The sequence below is a fragment of the Eleutherodactylus coqui genome, chromosome 11 (assembly GCF_035609145.1).
Source record: "Eleutherodactylus coqui strain aEleCoq1 chromosome 11, aEleCoq1.hap1, whole genome shotgun sequence".
NCBI classification, from domain to species: Eukaryota; Metazoa; Chordata; class Amphibia; order Anura; family Eleutherodactylidae; genus Eleutherodactylus; species Eleutherodactylus coqui.
Window position 1 is genome coordinate 62,712,857 of NC_089847.1, and position 23,762 is coordinate 62,736,618.

The following is a 23,762-nucleotide window of genomic DNA, read 5'->3' on the forward strand; positions in this document are numbered from 1 at the left end:
CACTGCAGACCTATATGCAGCCACCCACTCAATCCAGCCAGGATTGGGGAGGAGCGACTGCATGCAACTAGATCCGAAATGCGAACAATACCACAGAAGCTAGCCAATAGATGGGTGTGTCCCACAATACAGGATTACAACTCACACTGACATAGCAGTGGGTTGCCCCATATCTCAACAGTGGGCCACACTGGCTGACATCTTGGGCTACCCCAGAAGTCTATAGCAAACTGCATAAAGAAATATTGAAACACACTAATAAAAAGCGGGTGTTAGTTAGCATTTTGGCCAAGACACATAAGCTGACGAGCCGAACGGCAAGGCCACACTGCGTCCATCAGAAACTACACTATCTCACTGTAAAGTAAATTAAAATCACAGAGGTGAGGGGGAACACAAAAACATTTTTCACATATTTCAGAGGCTGCGGATTTTGGTGCAGAATTTAGTGTGTCTTACGGTGTGTTTCACGGAAATATTCTGCTTGTGTGAAAGCACAATTATTGAGTTGTTTCAGGGTTCTGAATTAGGGGCAAACCCCCTAAAATAGCTGTATAAAGAATTATTGTGTGATAAAACTCAGTTTGCTCCCTTTGATGAATATTTATACCTTTGAACCCTGGATGTGACTAGTGGCTTGAATCAAAGGTTTGTATATTGGTTATAACTTATATGCTAAAAGTTTCCTTAGAAATATAATTGGCTCTTATGCTAAATATACCACATGGAATTGATGAAACCGGTAAGGAAGGAAAAGCAAGAGCCTCTGTGGAATTGATAGATGTTTTAATGCGTTTTTGTGTTTTCATCTTGTTAGTATGATGCATAGAGTATCTATGTGTTTTGCTATTAATCCAATTTACTGCCTATTGCATCCCAGTGAAATGAGAGTACGTTGTAAAGACATATTGATGGTGACTAAAGAAGTTAGTTAATGATTAAAATCATCCCTAGCTGCTGTAAAAAAAATATATATATATATACACCACATTCCGCCACTGTCGGAGCTCATCACGTCTTTTCGGTTGAATTCAATGTATGGCTGAGCGCTGCCTCTGAATGGCTAAGCGCTGTGACCAATGACAGGCAGCGTTCAGCTGTCATTCAATGAATGGCTGAGCACTACCTGTGATTAGCTGAGCCCTCAGCCAATCAGACCCAGCACTTTCTGGAGGCGGGGATTTTTAAAGCCAGCAGAAAGTGCTTCTGAGGAAAAGAATGCTCATCTGACTTCGGCCTTATACAGTGAAAATTATACAAATTGGACATAACTTACGCAATTAGAGCACAATCTGCATAAATAGGCATAAAAGAACAGCTAGTATTCTGTGATATAATTAACCCCTTAGGACATGGCCTATTTTGGCGTTGAGGACGAAACGATTTTTGTTTTTGTTTTTTCATCTCCATTTTTCAAAAGCCATAATTTTTTTATTTTTCCGTCGACGCAGCCGTATAACATAGTAACATAGTTCGTAAGGCTGAATGAAGACAATTTCCATCTAGTCCAGCCTGTTAGCCTCCTGTTTTGTTGATCCAGAGGAAGGCAAAAAACCCCAAGAGCTGAAGCCAATTAGCTCTTTTGGGGAAAAAATTCCTTCCCGACTCCCTAATGGCAATCAGACTGTTCCCTGGATCAACGCCTAATAGTTCCTACCCGCCTGTATACCTGGATTAACAATTAAATTAGGATTTATAACCTATAATATCCTTCCTCTCCAGAAAGACATCAAGTCCCCTTTTAAACTCCTCTATGGATTTCGCCATCACTACGTCCTCAGGCAGAGAGTTCCACAGTCTAACTGCTCTAACAGTAAAGAAACCTTTTCTATGTTGGTGATGAAACCTGCATTCTTCTAAGCGTAGTGGATGCCCTCTTGTTACCATCGTAGTCCTGGGTATAAACAGATCCTGGGAGAGATCCTTGTATTGTCCCCCCATGTACTTATACATGGTTATTTGGTCGCCCCTTAACCTTCTTTTTTCTAGAGTAAATAGTCCCAATTTTGATAGCCTCTCTGGGTCTTCTAGTCCCCTCATTTCATGTACTAGCTTAGTCGCTCTTCTTTGAACCCCCTCCAATACCGTAACATCGTTCCTGAGCACCAGTGACCAGAACTGTACACAGTATTCCATGTGGGGCCTGACAAGTGCCTTATATAATAGAAGGATAATGTTCTCGTCCTTCGCCCCTATACCTCTTTTAATGCATCCCAAAACTTTATTTGGCTTTGCAGCAGCTGATTGGCATTGTTTACTCCAGTTTAGTCTACAATCCACTAGTACCCCCAGGTCTTTTTCCATATCATTTTTCCCTAGCAGTTCCCTAGCAAGTGTATATTGGTAACATCCATTTTTGTTGCCCATGTGCATGACCTTACATTTATCAACATTGAACTTCATTTACCATTTTTCTGCCCAAGCCCCCAGCTTATCTAGGTCCGTTTGTAGCCGTACATTGTCCTCCATTGCATTAATTATATTGTATAATTTTGTGTCATCTGCAAATATTGAAATTTTGCTGTGCAGCCCCTCTATCAGGTCGTTGATAAATATATTGAACAGAATGGGGCCTAATACTGAGCCCTGTGGTACCCCACTAGTGACGGTGGCCCAATCAGAGTACGAACCATTTATTACCACCCTCTGCTTTCTATTATTGAGCCAATTTTTTACCCAATTACACACGTTTTCACCCAATCCGAGCTGTCTCATTTTGTATATTAGCCTATTATGCGGCACGGTGTCAAAGGCTTTAGAGAAGTCCAGATATACGAGATCAATAGATTCTCCCAGGTCCAGCTTAGAGCTTACTTCATCGTAGAAACTGATCAGATTTGTCTGACATGAGCGACCCTTCATGAATCCATGCTGGTGAGGAGTTATTCCCTCGTTCTCCTTGAGGTGCCCATCGATGGTGTCTCTCAGAATCCCCTCGAAAATTTTTCCCATTACTGAAGTGAGACGTACCAGCCTGTAGTTATCAGGCTCACTTTTGGTCCCCTTTTTGTAAATTGGAACCACGTTGGCAATGCGCCAATCCAATGGTACAACACCGGTCTTGATAGTGTCTAGAAATATTAGGTATAGCGGCCTAGCTAACTCATCACTTAGTTCCCTTAGTACCCTTGGGTGTATTCCATCTGGGCCTGGCGATTTATCCGCACTTCCCCTTGCGTTAGGTATGACATATTTTGCGAGGGGTTTATTTTATTCCCCTGTATCTCGTGTGGCATTTCTTTTTCGTTTGTGAATACGCTTGAAAAGAAACTATTTAATAGATTTGCCTTCCCTCCATCATTATCAATGATTTCCCCTGCATTATTTGTTAAAGGGCCAGTGCTCTCCCTGCAAATCCTTTTGCTGTTAATATAGTTGAAAAATAGTTTCGGGTTGTTTTTGCTCTCTTTGGCGATCCGTCTTTCCGCCTCCTCCTTGGCAATTTTGATCCTATCTTTGCATATTTTGTTTTTTTCCCTGTACGATTTTAGTGCTTCTTCGCTGCCTTCTTGCTTTAGTAGTTTGAACGCTTTCTTTTTTCCATTTATTGCCCCTCTTGCCGTCTTGTCGAGCCACATTGGTTTCCTTTTAGTTGAGATTCTTTTATTTTTAAAGGGAATGAACTGCTCACATGAGGTGATTAGGATCCTTTTAAACTTTTCCCATTTGTGCTCTGTACTGATATTTTTGAGGATGTTGTCCCAATTAATGTTACCGATAGTAGTTCTAAGCTCATCAAATTTTGCTTTACTAAAGTTTAGGTTTTTTTGTCACTCCCTGATAAGGCTTCCTATTGAATGACAGCTGGAAGTTGATTATATTGTGGTCACTGTTCCCCAAGTGCCCCTCAACCTGTACCCCCTTTATTCAGTCCGGTTTTTTAGTTAGTACTAAGTCCAGAGTGGTCCTCCCTCTTGTTGGTTCCTGCACAAGTTGGTTCAGATAATTATCTTTAAAGGGGTTGTCCCGCGCCGAAACGGGTTTTTTTTTTTTTTTAACCCCCCCCCCCGTTCGGCGCGAGACAACCCCGATGCAGGGGTTAAAAAAACAACCCGCACAGCGCTTACCTGAATCCCGGCGGTCCGGCGTCTTCATACTTACCTGCTGAAGATGGCCGCCGGGATCCTCTGTCTCCGTGGACCGCAGGGCTTCTGTGCGGTCCATTGCCGATTCCAGCCTCCTGATTGGCTGGAATCGGCACGTGACGGGGCGGAGCTACACGGAGGCGGCATTCTACACGAGCGGCCCCATAGAAGACTGCAGAAGACCCGGACTGCGCAAGCGCGGCTAATTTGGCCATCGGAGGGCGAAAATTAGTCGGCTCCATGGGAACGAGGACGCCAGCAACGGAGCAGGTAAGTATAAAACTTTTTATAACTTCTGTATGGCTCATAATTAATGCACAATGTACATTACAAAGTGCATTATTATGGCCATACAGAAGTGTATAGACCCACTTGCTGCCGCGGGACAACCCCTTTAATTACTATCAAGAACTTATCACCCCTGTGAGATTTGCAGGTCTCATTTTCCCATATTATATCCAGATAATTAAAGTCCCCCATGATAATTACTTCGTTGCGGTTTGACACTTCTTCTATCTGCCTTAATAGTAAGTTTTCTATTTCTTCTGCTACTTTTGGTGGTCTATAGAAGATCCTTATCAAGATTTTGTTATTTTTTTCTCCCTTTATTTCTACCCACAGAGATTCCACCTGTTCGTCTCCTACCCCTATATCCTCCCGTAGTCTCGGATTTAAGTTCGATTTGACGTACAGACAATACCCCTCCCCCTTTCTGGTTCCTTCGGTCTCTTCTGAAGAGATTGTACCCCTGTGAATTCGCCGCCCAATCGCACTTATCATCAAGCCATGTTTCCGTTATTCCAACTATATCATAACTTTCATCAGACATTCTTGCTTCAAGCTCACCCACTTTACCAATCAGACTTCGTGCATTTGTGGTCATACAATTGATATAGTTATTTTTGTTCTTTAAATTCATTTTGTTGCTATACGTGCTAATGGCTGACCTCACAGTTCTAACTGTACTAACCCCCCCCGCGCGCGCGCGCTCGACCCCCATTCCCATTTCTTTAACCCAAGTCGCTAGCTACACTGGCTACCCCACTATTTCTCATTTTACCCTCCCCCCAGTCCCTAGTTTAAACACTCCTTCAGCCTTCTAGCCATCTTCTCCCCCAGCACAGCTGCACCCTCCCCATTAAGATGCAGCCTGTCCCTACGGTAGAGCCTGTAGGCGACAGCAAGGTCAGCTCAGTTCTCCAGGAACCCAAATCCCTCCTCCTTACACCAACTCCGGAGCCACTTGTTTACTTGCCTAAGATCCTGCTGCCTTTCTATTGTGGCCTTAGGTGCAGGTAGTATTTCCGAGAAAACTACCCTGGAGGACCGTGCCCTAAGCTTGGATCCTAAGTCCCTGAAATCATTTTTGAGGGCTCTCCATTGACCTCTAATTTGTTCATTGGTGCCAACTTGCACCATGACCGCTGGATCCTCACCAGCCCCTCCCAGTAATCTGTCAATCCGATCCACAATGTGTCAAACTCGAGCGCCAGGAAGACAACTCACTGTTCGACTATCCTGGTCTTTATGGCAGATTGCCCTCTCTGTCCCCCTTATAATTGAGTCCCCCAGCACTAGGACCTGTCTAGCCTGCCCTACGCTCCCCGTCCCCTTCTCACTGGAGCAGTCATCCTCCTGGCGTTCAGAAGGCATGTCGTGCTGCAGCGGTGCTGGCTCTGTAATGGCATCCCCCTCATCTGCCAACTTTGCAAACTTGTTGGGTTGTGCCAGTTCAGGACTAGCCTCCCTGGTTCTCTTCCCTCTATCCTACCTTCTTTCTGTCACCCAGCTTCTTGCCTGCTCCCCCTGCTCTTCCGTACTACCATCCACCCCCGCCTCTACCCCAGCAAGTGCCTGCTCAGTGAGCACCAAACTCCTTTCCATGATGCCAGTGGCTCTCAGTGTTGCCAGTTGCCATTTAGATCCAGGATTTGGGCTTCTAAATGTGCGACGTGCATGCATCTTGCGCAACAGTATGCACCCTCGATCAGCTGATCAAGGACTGCATACATTGCACAAGTAGCACACTGGATGACATTGCCAGGCATGGAGCTCATCCTAATGGGGATCTACAATTTACTTGTGGAAGTAGTAAAGATCTACAATTTACTCACTTACGCGCTCACGCGCTGCCGCCTCTGCGCAACCACTCACACACTGACGCTCACGCACAATCGATCACACACTGACGCTCGCACACAACCGCTCATACACTGACTCGCACGCAACCGCTCACACACTGACTCGCACACTCAACCGCTCACACACTGACTCGCACGCTCAACCGCTCACACACTGACTCGCACGCTCAACCGCTCACACACTGACTCTCGCGCTCAACTGCTCACACGCTGCCCCCTCTGGCAACCGCTCACACACTGACTCTCGCGCTGAACCGCTTACACGCTGCCCCCTCTGCACAACCACTCACACGCTGCCCCCTCTGTGCAACCGCTCACACGCTGCCCCCTCTGTGCAACCGCTCACACACCGACGCTTGCACGCAACCGCTCACACACTGACGCTAGCACGCAACCGCTCACACACTGACGATTGCATGCAACTGCTCACACACTGACGCTTGCATGCAAGTGCTCACACACTGACGCTTACCCTCTGCTCAACCGCTCACACTACAAATTTTTTTTTTCCCCCTCCTCACAAACACTCAGACCCACAGACACACACACTTACACTAGGTACACAGAAAACACAACTAGGACACACTAGATACACAGGTTTTTCCACTTTGCCACAATAAAAACCCTTTTTTTTAGAAATATTTTTTTTTCTAAACTCACTGCATTCAAAGTCCTATAACTTTTTTTATTTCTCCATGGACGGAGCTCTGTGAGGGCTTACTTTTTGCGAGACGAGCTGTAGTTTTTATTGCACCATTTTAGGGTACACACGTTTTTTTTTAATCACTTTTATTGCGTTTTTTGGGAGGCAAAATGCTAAAAATTAGCATTTTGCCTCCGTTTTTTAGCATTTTTTTAAATGTTTTTTGCCGTGCAGGATAAAAAGCATGTTCAATTTATTGTACACGTTGTTACGGATGTGTCGATACCAAATATGTGGGATTTTTAATTTAAAAAAAAAAAATTTATGCTAATAAGAGAAAAAGCATTTAAAAAAGGTTTTCTAACTTTTTTTTACATTTTTATTTTTTGAACTTTATTTTTCTCTTCTTTTTACACCATCTGTGTCCCTCTGAGGGACTTTTACTACAGCATTAATGATCGCTGCGATAAGGCATGGCAGGACTTCTCTCCTGCCATGCCTTATCGCTTATTACAGCGATCACAGGCTATGGCAATACAGGACGCTGGTATCTGGGGTCCTGTTGCCATAGCAACCAGCCAGGCTCTCTCGATGTTATCTACTTAGATCGCGGCAGGGAACAGGTTAACAGCAGGGGGGGGCGCATCTCCGATACCCCTCGCTGTCGCAACGGGAGGTCAGCTACTAGTGACAGCCGGCTTCCGCGGCGGGATAGCGCGAGATCTGCTATGATCTCGCGCTATCCCTATGACATAAGGGTACGTCATTTTGCTGGAAGTACCCCACTCCCATGACGTACCCTTATGTCATGGAGTGGGAAGGGGTTAATTCCTATTCAGTCATAACCTGCAGGGATTGTAACATATGCTTTTTTCTAGATCTGAATAAGAGTTTTGCAGTTCTACACAAACATCAGTGATGTGTTACTATATATCTTCATAAGCTGCTATATAGCCACAGAAGTAACAAGCAGCTGCACTTGTGCTATAAATTGATTTAAAGGGGTTGTCTCGCGACAGCAAGTGGAGTTATACACTTCTGTATGGCCATATTAATGCACTTTGTAATATACATCGTGCATTAAATATGAGCCATACAGAAGTTATTCACTTACCTGCTCCATTGCTAGCGTCCTCGTCTCCATGGTTCCGTCTAAATTCACTGGCAGCTTGCTTTTTTAGACGCGCTTGCGCAGTCCGGTCTTCTGCTCTCAGCACGAGCCGCTTCAGCCTGCTAGCCGCTACAGCTCTTCTGCGCATGCGCAGACGAGCTGTCACTTCTCGGGAGCGCGCTGGAGCGGCCATTCTGTACCATCCTCTCTTAGAGGAAGGTGCAGAAACTTGAGCCGCCCAGCTGTCCCGAGAAGCCGCCCAGCTGTCCCGAGAAGCCGCCCAGCTGTCCCGCCGTCCTGCCGCCCAGGTAAGTGATGGGCCGGGGGGGCTGCCACTGGGCCGGGGGGCTGCCGCTGGGCTGGGGGGGCCTTCGTCTGTTGTCAGGGGTCTAGCGTCGGTAACCTGCTGCCTGGCGGTGGGTGACTGTGTGCCGTGGTCGGCCGCGTTCAATCCCGGGGTCCGGTCGGCGGCTGCGGGGCGTCTGGTTGTCAGGGAGACACAGCTGGTAGCGTCTCGGGAGCGTGCACGTCGGGCTACAGCAAGCGACGGGAAAAAAGCTGACGGCCATCTTGGGAAAATTTTTATAAGTTGCTGAAATGCTGGGACTGTAAGTACAAACCAACTAGAAAAGTCATTTACAGGGGTGCTTAGTAATGTATGCTTAATTAGGGGGACTGGGCAAAAAAAAAATTCACTGCTTCCTCGAGACAACCCCTTTAAGATCCTCACATCCAAGAATCTTCATTTAACCCTATATTTGCCAGAAAAATACTAGTGACCACATTTTATTTAATTATATCCTATTTATGTGCCCTAAAGAAATATCTAGACATCTATATTAAAAACTTTATCTATCTATCTATCTACAATTTTTTGGCAAATTTAAAAAGCCTCCATATGACTTCATGAAATTGGAACTATATGGAGGTGCTGTATAGCCCCACAAAATGCTATGGATGCCGTATAACAGTTCTGCAATAAAAATTAAATGGGAAAGCGCCTCATGTGCATAACTGACGGTTGAAGAGTACAACATGTAGAAGCAAACACAGTTTACTGATAAGATTGTATAATACACAACTCTTAATTTACAATGCAGGATGCTAGGATGTAGACATAGCAGGCCTCAGAAAGACTCCTTCAGGTAATGGAAAAGTTGTAGGTTTGGACTTCTTGATTAAACAGCTCTTCTATCGGTAATAACAACTTCCTTGTTTTGCTTATTAGCTGATAAAAACACAATTAACACATTTCAATTCAGGAATCCATTCATTATCAGGTTAAATTTCCCTAACAGAGGAGGCCAATGAGCAATGTTGCAGGGCATAGTGAATAAAGAAAAAATCTCTATCCATATATGATCCTGTGGGGTGCTCCATTAACAGCATCAAAAGTGTTAGTGATCCCACTGTATACATCTGCAAGGATATGTATAGGCAGCAGCACACCTAAATAAATACTAGAGATGAGCGAACGTACTCGTCTAAGCTTGATACTCGTTCGAGTATTAGCGTGTTCGAGATGCTCGTTACTCGTAACGAGCACCACGCGATGTTCGGGTTACTTTCACTTTCATCTCTGAGACGTTAGCGCGCTTTTCTGGCTAATTGAAAGACAGGGAAGGCATTACAACTTCCCCCTGCGACGTTCAAGCCCTATACCACCCCCCTGCAGTGAGTGGCTGGCGAGATCAGGTGTCACCCGAGGATAAAAATTGGCCCCTCCCGCGGCTCGCCTCAGATGCGTTGTGACATAGCTGAGGGACAGTGCTATCGTGTTGGAGCTGCTGTAGGGAGAGTGTTAGGAGTTAGTGTAGGCTTCAAGAACCCCAACGGTCCTTCTTAGGGCCACATCTAACCGTGTGCAGTAGTGTGGAGGCTGCTTTTTGCAGTGTTGCACATTTTTTTTTTTTTGGTATATCGGCCGTGCAGAGCATTGCGCCCTGCAGTAATACTCCAGGGACAGAAGTGTGGAGGCAGGGAGAGCGTTAGGAGTTAGTGTAGGCTTCAAGAACCCCAACGGTCCTTCTTAGGGCCACATCTAACCATGTGCAGTAGTGTGGAGGCTGCTTTTTGCAGTGTTGCACATTTTTTTTTTTTTTGGTATATCGGCCGTGCAGAGCATTGCGCCCTGCAGTAATACTCCAGGGACAGAAGTGTGGAGGCAGGGACAGAAGACATATATTATTGATTGAATATACGCAGTGGGCTTTTTCTGAAAAATATTGGGCAAAAAATCTATTTGGCCTGTCTGTCACTGTGCTTGGTGTTCTGGGTCCGTGTGTGCTGGGTGTAGTAGTTCTACAAAATCATACGCAGCCAGCTAAGTTTTACAGCAGGCTTGCGCCAAATTATTTCCTGGCTCTGTCTGGGCTCTGAAATCACCGCTGTGTTGCAGTTAACAGTGCAACACTCTGCAGTTCTGTGACACACTCCAGGGACAGAAGACATATATTATTGATTGAATATAGGCAGTGGGCCTTTTCTAAAAAATATTGGAAAAAATTTTATTTGGCCTGCCTGTCACTGTGCTCAGTGTTCTGGGTCTGTGTGTGCTGGGTGTAGTAGTTCTACAAAATCATACGCAGCCAGCTAAGTGTTACAGCAGGCTTGCGCCAAATTATTTCCTGGCGTTCCGTAAGCGAACTCAGCCTCCAACCACAGGCCAATAAGCGGCACATTTAATTACAGCGTTCTATTTCTGCATTACTGGTAATACAGCATGCTGAGGGGTAGGGGTAGGACTAGAGGACGTGGGCGCGGCCGAGGACGCGGAGGCCCTAGTCCGGGTGTGGGCACAGGCCGAGCTCCTGATCCAGGTGTATCGCAGCCGACTGCTGCGGGATTAGGAGAGAGGCACGTTTCTGGCGTCCCCACATTCATAGCACATTTAATTAGACCTTTATTAGAAAATGAGCAGTGTGAGCAGGTCCTGTCGTGGATGGCAGAAAGTGCTTCCAGCAACCTATCGTCCACCCACAGTTCTGCGCCGTCCACTGCTGCAACTCAGAATCCTTTGGCTGCTGCTCCTCCTTCCTCCCAGCCTCCTCACTCCATGAAAATGAGACATTCTGAGGAGCGAGCAGACTCCCAGGAACTGTTCTCGGGCCCCTGCTCAGATTGGGCAGCAGTGGTTCCTCTCCCACCAGAGGAGTTTATCGTGACTGATGCCCAACCATTGCAAAGTTCCCGGGGTCCGGGGGAGGAGGCTGGGGACTTCCGGCAACTGTCTCAAGACCTTTCAGTGGGTGAGGAGGCCGATGACGATGAGACACAGTTGTCTATCAGTGAGGTAGTAGTAAGGTCATTAAGTCCTAGGGAGGAGCGCACCGAGGATTCTGAGGAAGAGCAGCAGGACAATGAGGTGACTGACCCCACCTGGTTTGCTACGCCTACTGAGGACAGGTCTTCAGAGGGGGAGGCAAGGGCAGCAGCAGGGCAGGTTGCAAGAGGCAGTGCGGTGTCCAGGGGTAGAGGCAGGGCCAGACCGAATAATCCACCAACTGTTTCCCAAAGCGCCCCCTTGCGCCATGCCACCCTGCAGAGGCCGAGGTGCTCAAAGGTCTGGCAGTTTTTCACTGAGAGTGCAGCCGACCGACGAACAGTGGTGTGCAACCTTTGTCGCGCCAAGATCAGCCGGGGAGCCACCACCACCAGCCTCACCACCACCAGCATGCGCAGACATATGATGGCCAAGCACCCCACAAGGTGGGACGAAGGCCGTTTACAGCCTCCAGTTTGCACCGCTGCCTCTCCCCCTGTGCCCCAACCTGCCACTCAGATCCAACCCCGCTCTGAGGACACAGGCACTACCGTCTCCTGGCCTGAACCCACACCCTCACCTCCGCTGTCCTCGGCCCCATCCACCAATGTCTCTCAGCGCACCGTCCAGCCGTCGCTAGCGCAAGTGTTTGAGCGCAAGCGCAAGTACGCCGCCACGCAGCCGCACGCTCAAGCGTTAAACGTGCACGTAGCCAAATTTATCAGCCTGGAGATGCTGCCGTATAGGGTTGTGGAAACGGAGTCCTTCAAAAGTATGATGGCGGCGGCGGCCCCGCGCTACTCAGTTCCCAGTCGCCACTATTTTTCCCGATGTGCCGTCCCAGCCCTGCACGACCACGTCTCCCGCAACATTGTACGCGCCCTCACCAACGCGGTTACTGCCAAGGTCCACTTAACAACGGACACGTGGACAAGCACAGGCGGGCAGGGCCACTACATCTCCCTGACGGCACATTGGGTGAATTTAGTGGAGGCTGGGACAGAGTCAGAGCCTGGGACCGCTCACGTCCTACCCACCCCCAGAATTGCGGGCCCCAGCTCGGTGGTGGTATCTGCGGAGGTGTATGCTTCCTCCACTAAAGCACCCTCCTCCTCCTCCTCTGTCTCACAATCAAGATGTGTTAGCAGCAGCATGTCGCCAGCAGTCGGTGTCGCGCGGTGTGGCAGCACAGCGGTGGGCAAGCGTCAGCAGGCCGTGCTGAAACTACTCAGCTTAGGCGATAAGAGGCACACGGCCCACGAACTGCTGCAGGGTCTGACACAGCAGACCGACCGCTGGCTTGCGCCGCTGAGCCTCCAACCGGGCATGGTCGTGTGTGACAACGGCTGTAACCTGGTGGCGGCTCTGCAGCTCGGCAGCCATGCCTGGCCCACGTCTTTAATTTGGTGGTTCAGCGCTTTCTGAAAAGCTACCCACGCTTGTCAGACCTGCTCGGAAAGGTGCGCCGGCTCTGCGCACATTTCCGCAAGTCCCACATGGACGCTGCCACCCTGCGCACCCTGCAACATCGGTTTCATCTGCCAGTGCACCGACTGATGTGCGACGTGCCCACACGGTGGAACTCTACGCTCCACATATTGGCCAGGCTCTATGAGCAGCGTAGAGCTATAGTGGAATACCAACTCCAACATGGGCGGCGCAGTGGGAGTCAGCCTCCTCAATTCTTTTCAGAAGAGTGGGCCTGGTTGGCAGACATCTGCCAGGTCCTTGGAAAGTTTGAGGAGTCTACCCAGGTGGTGAGCGGGGATGCTGCAATCATTAGCGTCACCATTCCTCTGCTATGCCTCTTGAGAAGTTCCCTGCAAAGCATAAAGGGAATAAATGACGCTTTGCGCTCAGAAACAGAGCCGGGGGAAGACAGTATGTCGCTGGATACTCAGAGCACCCTCCTGTCTATATCTCAGCGCGCTGAGGAGGAGGAGGAGGAAGATGAGGAGGAGGGGGAAGAGACAACTTGGCCCACTGGTGAGGGTACACATGCTGCTGGCCTGTCATCCTTTGAGCGTGTATGGCCTGAGGAGGCGGAGGAGGAGGATCCTGAAAGTGATCTTCCTAGTGAGGACAGTCATGTGTTGCGTACAGGTACCCTGGCACACATGGCTGACTTCATGTTAGGATGCCTTTCTCGTGACCCTCGCGTTACACGCATTCTGGCCACTACGGATTACTGGGTGTACACACTGCTCGACCCACGGTATAAGGAGAACCTTTCCACTCTCATACCCGAAGAGGAAAGGGGTTCGAGAGTGTTGCTATACCACAGGACCCTGGCGGATAAACTGATGGTAAAATTCCCATACGACAGCGCTAGTGGCCGAAGGCGCAGTTCCGAGGGCCAGGTAGCAGGGGAGGCGCGGAGATCAGGCAGCATGTACAGCACAGGCAGGGCAACACTCTTTAAGGCCCTTGACTGCTTTATGGCTCCCCAGCAAGACTGTGTCACCGCTCCCCAGTCACGGCTGAGTCGGCGGGAGCACTGTAAAAGGATGGTGAGGGAGTACGTAGCCGATCGCACGACCGTCCTCCGTGACGCCTCTGCCCCCTACAACTACTGGGTGTCGAAGCTGGACACGTGGCCTGAACTCGCGCTGTATGCCCTGGAGGTGCTTGCTTGTCCTGCGGCTAGCGTCTTGTCAGAGAGGGTGTTTAGTGCGGCTGGGGGAATCATCACAGATAAGCGTACCCGCCTGTCAACCGACAGTGCCGACAGGCTAACACTCATCAAGATGAACAAAGCCTGGATTTCCCCAGACTTCTCTTCTGCACCAGCGGACAGCAGCGATACCTAAACAATACGTGGGCTGCACCCGCGGATGGAAGCATCGTTCTGTATCCCCATCAAAAACGGGGACCTTTTCGCTTCATCAATCTGTGTATAATATTCATCCTCCTCCTCCTGCTCCTCCTCCTGAAACCTCACATAATCACGCCGAACGGGCAATTTTTCTTAGGCCCACAAGGCTCAGTCATATAATTTTTCTAAACAATTTTTATACGTTTCAATGCTCATTAAAGCGTTGAAACTTTCACCTCAACCAATTTTTATTTTAACTGGGCTGCCTCCTGGCCTAGTTACCAATTAAGCCACATTAACCAAAGCGATTAATGGGTTTCACCTGCCCTCTTGGTTGTGCATGGGCAATTTTTCAGAGGTACATTAGTACTGTTGATACACCAATTTTTGGGGGCCCTCGCCTACAGTGTAATCAAATTAATTTTTTGCCCACCTGCATTACAGCTGACGTTACATCAGCTGTGTTGGGCACTGCAATGGGATGTATTTATGTACCGCCGGTGGCTTCCTGGCACCCACCAATGCTGTGGGTCCACAGGGAGTTGTAAATGCATCTGTGTCCACTTCTAAAGAACCCCAGTCTGACTGGGGCATGCAGTGTGGGCCGAAGCCCACCTGCATTAAACATGACATTATTACCTCAGCTTTGATGGGCAATGCAATGGGATATTTTTATGTACCGCCGGTGGGTTCCAGGGAGCCACCCATGCTGTGGGTCCCCACGGAGTTGTAACTACATGTGTCCACTTCTAAAGAACCCCAGTCTGACTGGGGCATGCAGTGTGGGCTGAAGCCCACCTGCATTTCATCTGACGTTATCTCTGCTGTCCAGGGCACTGCAATGGGATACATTTATGTACAGCGGGTGGGTTCCAGGGAGCCACCCATGCTGTGGGTGCACACGGCATTCCCATTGCGGAGTTGGGGATTCCCAGTTGTACCTGCCTGTGACTATTTATAAAAAACCGCGGTCTGACTGGGGCATGCAGACACCTTGAATAGTGTGTGGCACATAGGTTCCCCATTGCTATGCCCACGTGTGCAGCTCCAGATGGAGGTGGCACAGGATTGGATTTCTCATTGCTTCTGTACAGCATTGTGGGCTATCGCCCCGCCCCTTTTAAAGAGGGTCGCTGCCTAGCCGTGCCAACCCTCTGCAGTGTGTGCCTGCGGTTCCTCCTCATGGCAGACGCACTTATAAATAGACATGATGGTGGCGTGGCATGAGGGCAGCTGAAGGCTGGGCAGGGACACTTTGGTGTGCGCTGTGGACACTGGGTCGTGGGGGGGGGGGGTTGGTCAGCATGTAACCCATGAGAAGTGGCAGCGGAGTGTCATGCAGGCAGTGATTGTGCTTTGTTGGAGGTAGTGTGGTGCTTAGCTAAGGTATCCATTGCTAATGAGGGCTTTTCAGAAGTAAAAGTTGTTGGGGGGGGGGGGGCCCACTGTTGCCGCTATTGTGGCTTAATAGTGGGACCTGTGGACTTGAGATGCAGCCCAACATGTTGCCCCTCGCCTGCCCTATCCGTTGCTGTGTCGTTCTCATCACTTTCTTGAATTGCCCAGATTTTCACAAATGAAAACCTTAGCGAGCATCGGCGATATACAAAAATGCTCGGGTCGCCCATTGACTTCAATGGGGTTCGTTATTCGAAACGAACCCTCGAGCATCGCGAAACGTTCGTCTCGAGTAACGAGCACCCGAGCATTTTGGTGCTCGCTCATCTCTAATAAATACCACTTTGTGTGGGGGTGCAAAAAACATACTGGGTGCAAGCTGCAGCAGGAGTCCGGACTTCAATAGGCTCCAAAGAAATCTATATATATAAAGCTGAAAGCCCTCACTGACTCACTGACTGACTCACTGACTGACTCACTGACTGACTCACTGACTGACTCACTGACTGACTCACTCGCCAAAAGTTCTCCAACTTCCCGATATCGTAGAAACATGAATTTTGGCACGAGCATAGATTATCTCCAAAATAGGAAAAGTAATTGGGTCCCAACTCGATTATTCAATTCTAGCGCAAAAGAATTGGCGTCGAAATTTAACGTACATAATCTAAATCTCTCACTTCCCAATGTCATAGAAACTTAAAACTTGGCACGGGCATTGATTATGACATAAATAGGAAAAGCTAATGGGTCCCAACTTGATTATTCAATTCTATGCGCAAAAGAATTAGCGTCCAAATTTTTCGTACGGAATCTAATTCTTTCACTTTCCAGTGTCATAGAAACGTGAAATTTGGCACGAGCATTGATTATGTCATAAATAGGAACAGCTTATGGGTCCCAACTCGATTGTTCAATTCTATGCGCAAAAGAATTAGCGTCCAAATTTTACGTACGGAACGTATTTTTCTCACTTTCCGGTGTCATAGAAACGTCAAATTTGGCACGAGCATTGATTATGTCATAAATAGGAAAAGTTAATGGGTCCCAACTCGAATATTCAATTCTAGCGCAAAAGAATTAGCGTCCAAATTTTACGTACGGAATGTAATTTTCTCACTTTCCGGTGTCATAGAAACATGAAATTTGGCACGAGCATTGATTATGTCATAAATAGGAAAAGCTAATGGGTCCCACCTCGATTGATCATTTCTAAGCGCAAAAGAATTAGCGTCCACATTTTACATATGGAATCTAATTCTCTCACTTCCTGATGTCATTTTATATAAAGGAAACGTCGCATGGTTGCCTCCACGTGGTGTTTTCTGGGTAACACAGAGAACTATGCAAAATGGTGAACATATGTTTTTCCGGTATCTCTAAAGTAACCACGACTTCATAAGATTTCCGTGTGAACACCAGATAAACACCAGTACCAAATTAACTCAGGCGAAGACGGGTGTATCAGCTAGTCTATATATATAAAGACTAGAGATGAGCGAACGTACTCGTCCGAGCTTGATGCTCGGGCGAATATTAGCGTGTTCGGGATGCTCGTTACTCGTAACGAGTACCACGCGGTGTTCTGGTTACTTTCAGTTTCCTCTCTGAGACGTTAGCGCGCTTTTCTGGCCAATTGAAAGACAGGGAAGGCATTACAACTTCCCCCCTGTGACGTTCAAGCCCTATACCACCCCCCTGCTGTGAGTGGCTGGGAAGATCAGATGTCACCCGAGTATAAAAATCGGCCCCTCCCGCGGCTCGCCACACATGCCTTGTGAGTTAGCTGAGGGACAGTGCTGTTCTATTGGAGTTGCTGTAGGGAGAGTGTTTGTAGTGAGTGTAGGCTTCAAGAACCCCAACGGTCCTTCTTAGGGCCACATCTACGTGTGTGCAGGCTGCTGTTAGCAGTGGAGAAAAAATTTTTTTTTCTCAAAATCGGCAGTGCAGAGCATTGCACCCGGCATTAGGGACAGAAGTGGTGCTGCTTAGGCAGGGAGAGTGTTAGGAGTGAGTGTAGCCTTCAAGAACCTCAACGGTCCTTTCTAGGGCCACATTTAACCGTCTGCAGTACTGTGCTGGCTGCTGTTAGCTGTGTTCCTTTTTTTTTTTTCTCAAAATCGGCGGTGCAGAGCATTGCACCCTGCATTGATACTACAGCCACAGAATTGTGTAGGCAGGGCCACAACACAGTTATCAGTCATTAAATAGGCACAGTGGGCCTTTCCTTTTAAACAAAAGGGAAAAAAGTATATTTGCCCTGCCTCTGACAGCCGTCAGGGCTCTGGGTACGTGTGTGCTGCGTGGAGAACGTAAAAAAATCAGACGCAACCAGCTACGGTTGAGTGCAGCCTTGCGCCAATTTCTTTCCTGCCTGGGAAATACCTGCTCTGCCACAGTTAGTAACTCTGCAACAGTAAAGTTCTGTGACAGTTTTGCAGGGCCGCAACACAGTTATTAAAGTCATTGAATAGGCACAGTGGGCCTTTCCTTTTAAACAAAAGGGAAAAAATTATATTTGGCCTGCAGGCTTGCGCCAATTTATTTCCTGCCTGTGAACTCAAATCACTGGTAATACAGCATGCTGAGGGGTAGGGGTAGGCCTAGAGGACGTGGACGCGGCCGAGGACGCGGAGGGCCAAGTGAGGGTGTGGGCACAGGCCGAGCTCCTGATCCAGGTGTGTCGCAGCCGACTGCTGCGCGATTAGGAGAGAGGCACGTTTCTGGCGTCCCCACATTCATCGCCCAATTAATGGGTCCACTCGGGAGACCTTTATTAGAAAATGAGCAGTGTGAGCAGGTCCTGTCCTGGATGGCAGAAAGTGCTTCGAGCAACCTATCGTCCAGCCACAGTTCTGCGCCGTCCACTGCTGCAAATCCGAATCCTCTGTCTGCTGCTCCTCCTTCCTCCCAGCCTCCTCACTCCACTACAATGACACATGCTCAGGAGCGGGAAGACTCCCAGGAACTGTTCTCGGGCCCCTGCTCAGATTGGGCAGCAGTGGTTCCTCTCCCACCAGAGGAGTTTATCGTCACTGATGCACAACCATTGGAAAGTTCCCGGGGTCCGGGGGATGAGGCTGGCGACTTCCGCCAACTGTCTCAAGAACTTTCTGTGGGTGAGGAGGACGATGACGATGAGACACAGTTGTCTTGCAGTGAGGTAGTAGTAAGGGCAGTAAGTCCGAGGGAGGAGCGCACAGAGGATTCGGAGGAAGAGCAGCAGGACGATGAGGTGACTGACCCCACCTGGTGTGCAACGCCTACACAGGACAGGTCTTCAGAGGGGGAGGTACGGGCAGCAGCAGGGCAGGTTGCAAGAGGCAGTGCGGTGGCCAGGGGTAGAGGCAGGGCCAGACCGAATAATCCACCAACTGTTTCCCAAAGCGCACCCTCGCGCCATGCCACCCTGCAGAGGCCGAGGTGCTCTAAGGTCTGGCAGTTTTTCACAGAGACGCCTGACGACCGACGAACAGTGGTGTGCAACCTTTGTCGCGCCAAGATCAGCCGGGGAGCCACCACCAACAGCCTCACCACCACCAGCATGCGCAGACATATGATGGCCAAGCACCCCACAAGGTGGGACGAAGGCCGTTCACCGCCTCCGGTTTGCACCGCTGCCTCTCCCCCTGTGCCCCAACCTGCCACTGAGATACAACCCTCCTCTCAGGACACAGGCACAACCGTCTCATGGCCTGCACCCACACCCTCACCTCCGCTGTCCTCGGCCCCATCCACCAATGTCTCGCACCGCACAGTCCAGCCGTCGCTAGCGCAAGTGTTGGAGCGCAAGCGCAAGTACGCCGCCACGCACCCGCACGCTCAATCGTTAACCGTCCACATCGCCAAATTTATCAGCCTTGAGATGCTGCCGTATAGGGTTGTGGAAACAGAGGCTTTCAAAGCTATGATGGCGGCGGCGGCCCCGCGCTACTCAGTTCCCAGTCGCCACTACTTTTCCCGATGTGCCGTCCCAGCCCTGCACGACCACGTCTCCCGCAACATTGTGCGCGCCCTCACCAATGCGGTTAGTGGCAAGGTCCACTTAACTACGGACACGTGGACAAGCACAGGCGGGCAGGGCCACTACATCTCCCTGACGGCACATTGGGTGAATTTAGTGGAGGCTGGGACAGAGTCAGAGCCTGGGACCGCTCACGTCCTACCCACCCCCAGAATTGCGGGCCCCAGCTCGGTGGTGGTATGTTCGGCGGTGTATGCTTCCTCCACTAAAGCACCCTCCTCCTCCTCAACCTCTGTCTCGCAATCAAGATGTGTCAGCAGCAGCAGGACGTCGCCAGCAGTCGGTGTCGCGCGGCGTGGCAGCACAGCGGTGGGCAAGCGTCAGCAGGCCGTGCTGAAACTACTCAGCTTAGGAGATAGGAGGCACACTTCCCACGAACTGCTGCAAGGTCTGACAGAGCAGACCGACCGTTGGCTTGCGCCGCTGAGCCTCCAACCGGGCATGGTCGTGTGTGACAACGGCCGTAACCTGGTGGCGGCTCTGCAGCTCGGCAGCCTCACGCACGTGCCATGCCTGGCCCACGTCTTTAATTTGGTGGTTCAGCGCTTTCTGAAAAGCTACCCACGCTTGTCAGACCTGCTCGTAAAGATGCGCCGGCTCTGCGCACATTTCCGCAAGTCCCACACGGACGCTGCCACCCTGCGCACCCTGCAACATCGCTTTAATCTGCCAGTGCACCGACTGCTGTGCGACGTGCCCACACGGTGGAACTCTATGCTCCACATGTTGGCTAGGCTCTATGAGCAGCGTAGAGCTATAGTGGAATACCAACTCCAACATGGGCGGCGCAGTGGGAGTCAGCCTCCTCAATTCTTTTCAGAAGAGTGGGCCTGGTTGGCAGACATCTGCCAGGTCCTTTGAAACTTTGAGCAGTCTACCCAGGTGGTGAGCGGCGATGCTGCAATCATTAGCGTCACCATTCCTCTGCTATGCATCTTGAGAAGTTCCCTGCAAACCATAAAGGCAGCCACTTTGCGCTCGGAAACAGAGCCGGGGGAAGACAGTATGTCGCTGGATAGTCAGAGCACCCTCCTGTCTATATCTCAGCGCATTCAGGAGGAGGAGGAGGAGCATGAGGAGGATGAGGAGGAGGGGGAAGAGACAGCTTGGCCCACTGCTGACGGTGACCCTGCTGCTTGCCTGTCATCATTTCAGCGTGTATGGCCTGAGGAGGAGGAGGAGGAGGAGGAGGAGGATCCTGAAAGTGATCTTCCTAGTGTGGACAGCCATGTGTTGCGTACAGGTACCCTGGCACACATGGCTGACTTCATGTTAGGATGCCTTTCTCGTGACCCTCGCGTTACACGCATTCTGGCCACTACGGATTACTGGGTGTACACACTGCTCGACCCACGCTATAAGGAGAACCTTCCCAGTCTCATTCCCGAAGAGGAAAGGGGTTCGAGAGTGTTGCTATACCACAGGACCCTGGCGGACAAGCTGATGGTAAAATTCCCATCCGACAGCGCTAGTGGCAGAAGGCGCAGTTCCGAGGGCCAGGTAGCAGGGGAGGTGCGGAGATCGAGCAGCATATACAGCCCAGACAGTGCAACAGTCTTTAAGGGCCTGGACAGCTTTATGGCTCCCCACTAAGACTGTGTCACCGCTCCCCAGTCAAGGCTGAGTCGGCGGGAGCACTGTAAAAGGATGGTGAGGGAGTACGTAGCCGATCGCACGACCGTCCTCCGTGACGCCTCTGCCACCTACAACTACTGGGTGTCGAAGCTGGACACGTGGCCTGAACTAGCGCTGTATGCCCTGGAGGTGCTTGCTTGTCCTGCGGCTAGCGTCTTGTCGGAAAGGGTGTTTAGTGCGGCTGAGGGAATCATCACAGATAAGCGTACCAGCCTGTCAACCGACAGTGCCGGCAGGCTAACATTCATCAAGATGAACAAACCTGGATTTCCCCAGACTTCTCTTCTCCACCAGCGGACAGCAGCAATACGTAAGCAATACGTAGGCTGCACCCGCGGATGGAAGCTACGTTCTCTCTCACCATCCAAAACGGGGACATTTCTGCTTCATCAATCTGTGTCTAATATTCCTCCTCCTCCTCCTTCTCCTCCTCCTGAAACCTCACGTAATCACGCTGAACGGGCAATTTTTCTTAGGGCCACAAGGCTCACTCATCTAATTTTTCTAAACAATTTTTATATGTTTCAATGCTCTTAAAAGCGTTGAAACTTTAACTTGAACCAATTTTTCGTTAAACTGGGCTGCCTCCAGGCCTAGTTACCACTTAAGCCACATTAACCAAAGCGATTAATGGGTTTCACCTGCCCTCTTGGTTGGCCATGGCCAATTTTTTGGATGTACATTAGTACTGTTGATACAGCAATTTTTGTGGGCCCTCGCCTACAGTGTAATCAAATGAATTTTTAGCCCACCTGCATTACAGCTGACGTTACATCCGCTGTGTTGGGCAATGCAATGGGATATTTCTATGTACCGCCGGTGGCTTCCTGGCACCCACCCATGCTGTAGGTGCACACGGAGTTTAACCTACATCTGTCCACTTGTAAAGAACCCCAGTCTGACTGGGGCATGCAGTGTGGGCCGAAGCCCACCTGCATTAAGCACGACATTACTACCTCAGCTGTGTTGGGCAATGCAATGGGATATTTTTGTGTATCGCCGGCGGGTTCCAGGGAGCCACCCATGCTGTCGGTCGACAGGGACTTCACAATAGGGAGTTGTACCTGCCTGTGTCTATGAATTAAAAAGCCCGGTCTGACTGGGGCATGCAGAGACACCTTGACAGAATGAATAGTGTGTGGCACATAGGTTCCCCATTGCTATGCCCATGTGTGCAGCTCCTGATGGCGGTGGCACAGGATTCTATTTCTCATTGCTTCTGTACAGCATTGTGGGCTATCGCCCCGCCCCTTTTAAAGAGGGTCGCTGCCTAGCCGTGCCAACCCTCTGCAGTGTGTGCCTGCGGTTCCTCCTCATGGCAGACGCACTTCTAAGTAGACATGAGGGTAGTGTGGCATGAGGGCAGCTGAAGGCTGCGCAGGGACACTTTGGTGTGCGCTGTGGGGGGGAGGGGGGGCGGTTGGGCAGCATGTAACCCGGGAGAAGTGGCAGCAGAGTGTCATGCAGGCAGTCATTGTGCTTTGTTGGAGGTAGTGTGGTGCTTAGCTAAGGTATGCCATGCTAATGAGGGCTTTTCAGAAGTAAAAGTTGTTGGGAGGGGGGGGGGGCCCACTCTTGCCGGTATTGTGGCTTAATAGTGGGACCTGTGGACTTGAGATGCAGCCCAACATGTAGCCCCTCGCCTGCCCTATCCGTTGCTGTGTCGTTCCCATCACTTTCTTGAATTGCCCAGATTTTCACACAAGGAAACCTTAGCGAGCATCGGCGAAATACAAAAATGCTCTGGTCGCCCATTGACTTCAATGGGGTTCGTTACTCGAAACGAACCCTCGAGCATCGCGAAAAGTTCGTCCCGAGTAACGAGCACCCGAGCATTTTGGTGCTCGCTCATCTCTAATAAAGACGAAAGCCCTCACTGACTCACTGACTGACTGACTGACTCGCCAAAAGTTCTCCAACTTCCCGATGTCGTAGAAACATGAAATTTGGCACACGCATAGATTATCTCCAAAATAGGAAAAGTAATTGGGTCCCAACTCGATTATTCAATTCTAGCGCAAAAGAATTGGCGTCATAATTTTACGTACGTAATCTAAATCTGTCACTTTCCAATGTCATAGAAACTTAAAATTTGGCCCGAGCATTGATTATGTCAATAAATTGGAAAAGTTAATGGGTCCCAACGAGATTATTCAATTCTATGCGCAAAAGAATTAGCGTCCAAATTTTACGTACGGAATCTAATTATCTCACTTTCCGGTGTCATAGAAGCGTGAAATTTGGCACGAGCATTGATTATGTCATAAGTAGGAAAAGTTCGTAGGTCCCAACTCGATTATTCAATTCTAGTCCAAAAGAATTGGCGTCGAAATTTTACGTGCGGAATGTAATTTTTTCACTTTCCGGTGTCATAGAAACGTGAAATTTGGCACGAGCATTGATTATGTCATAAATAGGAAAAGCTAATGGGTCCCAACTTGATTATTCAATTCTATGCGCAAAAGAATTAGCGTCCAAATTTTACCTACGGAATCTAATTTTCTCACTTTCCGGTGTCATAAAAATGTGAAATTTGGCACGAGCATTGATTATGTCATAAATAGGAAAAGTTAATAGGTCTCAACTCGATTATTCAATTCTAGCGCAAAAGAATTGGCGTCGAAATTTTATGTGCGGAATGTAATTTT